This window comes from Myotis lucifugus, unplaced genomic scaffold (assembly GCF_000147115.1).
Source record: "Myotis lucifugus unplaced genomic scaffold, Myoluc2.0 scaffold_1360, whole genome shotgun sequence".
Classification (NCBI taxonomy): domain Eukaryota; kingdom Metazoa; phylum Chordata; class Mammalia; order Chiroptera; family Vespertilionidae; genus Myotis; species Myotis lucifugus.
The window spans coordinates 44522-47044 of NW_005872408.1; positions in this window are offsets into that span (position 1 = coordinate 44522).

Below are 2523 nucleotides of genomic sequence, written 5' to 3' on the forward strand. Positions count from 1 at the left end.
TCCTGCTGGGGGCAGGGTGAAGGGCACTGGGCTGGCGGCCCTCCCCCATTTTAAGTCCATCCCACACTGGGCACAGCGGTCGCTCACGGTCCGATGCCCCAGAGAGCTCGGCAGGCCGGGGGCCGGGCCGGCTCACCGCTGCGGGCGCTCCCCGGGCGCTGGTGGCCGGACACCTCCTGTGGCCTCGCCACGGCCGCGTGGATTCCTCACCAGGGACTGGCCCCTGGAAGCGTGTGGCTTTGGGGACCCAGCCTAGGCCACTGGACGTCTCATGCGACACTTCCTGTTCTTTGGGCCGAGCAGTCACCGGTGCCTTGGTCACAGGGAGGGGACTCAGACGTCACCTCTTGATGGGGGGGATAAAAAATGTGGGGGCCCCTCTTGGTTAGTCCTCACCGGGGACATTTTCCCACTGATTTTTAGAGAGAGTGGAAGGGAGGGGAGACACAGAGAGAGTTGATGTGAGAGAGACACATCGATTGCCTCCTGCACACGCCCCGACCAGGGCCAGGGATCGAGTCTGCAACCCAGGTATGTGCCCTTGACTGGAATCAAACCTGGGACCCGTCAGTCCGAAGGCCAACACTCTATCCACTGAGCCACCGTGGCCAGGGCTGGGAGCCCATTTTCAAAACTGCCAGTGGCCAAAGTCACCACCCCGTGTGTTGGCCGTCAGGTGGCTGGGTCCCTGCTGCCTCCGGGCCGACTGGGGCCCCCTGGGCGGATGCTCAGCGCCACGGGGATGAGGGGCCGTGAGCCTGTGCCCGGAGTCCGCACCGCTAGTTCCGGGGCCTCACAAACGCCCACAGAGGAGGCAGTTTAACAGGGAGTTTACTCTCTCCCTAAGCCCAGAGGCCGGACGCCGAATGGGGTGTCGGCAGGGCCGGGCCCCTCCAGAGGCTCCGGCGGCGGGGACTCTGCTCAGGCCTTGCCCCGTGTCTGGTGGTGGCCGTGCTCCTTGGCTCGTGGACGCGTCGCCCCAGTCTCTGCCCCGCGTCGCATGACTGTCACCCTCAGCAGGCCTGTCTGTGTGCGAGTCCCAGTTCCCGTCAGGGCAGCGCCTCTAAAATCCGGGGTGACCTCATCTCAGCTGCGTCTCATTGCCATCATCTCAGTGACCTCCGCAGAGACCCGGCTTCGGAATAAGCTCTCATTCTAGGTCCCGCAGACGGGGACTTGGGGGCCCCAGCCTCTGCCCATGGCTGCAGGGCCCGTCTCAGCAGCATCTGCCCCGCGGAGCCGTTTCCCGCGAGGATCCCGGTGTCCCGGCTCCAGGTCTGGGCTGAGGGAATGAGTCTAACAGCAGGTGAGATGTGACCGGGCCCCTGGCCCCTTCACCCAGGCCGGTCCTCCCCCCGGGACCCTCGCCCTGCCCACTCTCGCAGCCGCCCGGCGCCCGCACGCCCGGCTCAGATGGACGGGCTGAGCTGCGCCCCCTGAATGCCGTGCTGAGGGAGTCTCAGCCCTGCTCCTCGGAGGCAGTGGTTGGAGGTGAGGCCTTGGGGAGGTGATTAAAGCACAAAGAGGGGGCCCTGGCCGGGTAGTCAGGGGGTTAGAGCGTCGTCCCAATCGGCCGAGGGTGTGGGTTCCATCTCCCGTCAGGACACACACAGGAATTAACCAAGGAATGCATGCATGAGGGAGCAACAAACCTCTCTCTCTCAAATCAATAAATAGAAATTTAAAAGGCAGCCCTAGATGGTTTGGCTCAGTGCATAGAACATCAGCCTGAAGACTGAAGGGTCCCGGGTTTGATTCCCGGTCAGGGCACATGCCCGGGTTGAGGGCTCGATCCCCAGTGGGGGGGCGTGCAGAAGGCAGCTGATCAGTGATTCTCTCTCATCACTGATGTTTCTATCTCTCTCTCCCTCTCCCTTCCTCTCTGAAATCAATAAAAATATATTTAAAAAATTTTTAAAGGCAGAAAAAAGTAAGATGAGGCCAGTGGGGTGGGACACTGTCCCATGTGGCTGGTGTCCCTAGAACAAGAGGACGCAGCTCGTACGGGAGGACCACGTGGGGACACAGGAGGCGGCGGCGTCTGCCCGCCCGGAGAGGCCGTGGGAGCACTCTCTGGGGAGCACTCTCTGGGGGAGCACTCTCCGGGGGAGCACTCTCCGGGGAGCACTCTCCGGGGGAGCACTCTCTGGGGGAGCACTCTCTGGGGGAGCACTCTCCGGGGAGCACTCTCCATGCCCACCGTGAGCAAGTCCATTCCCGTGAGGCCCCGCGGGCCTGTGGCACCTGCACCGCAGCCCGAGCCCCGACGGGCGTGTGGGAAGTGAGTGCCCCGGACACGCATACGGTGAGGACGGTGCTGCCGCTCGGGGCCCAGCAGGTGTCCGAGCAGAACAGGCTGCGGTTGTGTCAGGGGTCGAGGCCGAGAGAAAGGTCAGCAAAGGGCACTGAGGGCGGGACCCGGGCCGCCACTCCACAGGCGCCTGTGGGAGCCTCTCACAGAAGCACCGCGAGGCTCATGATGGAAACAGACAACTCAGAGCCCTCCCCGAGCCTCCCTCCTCG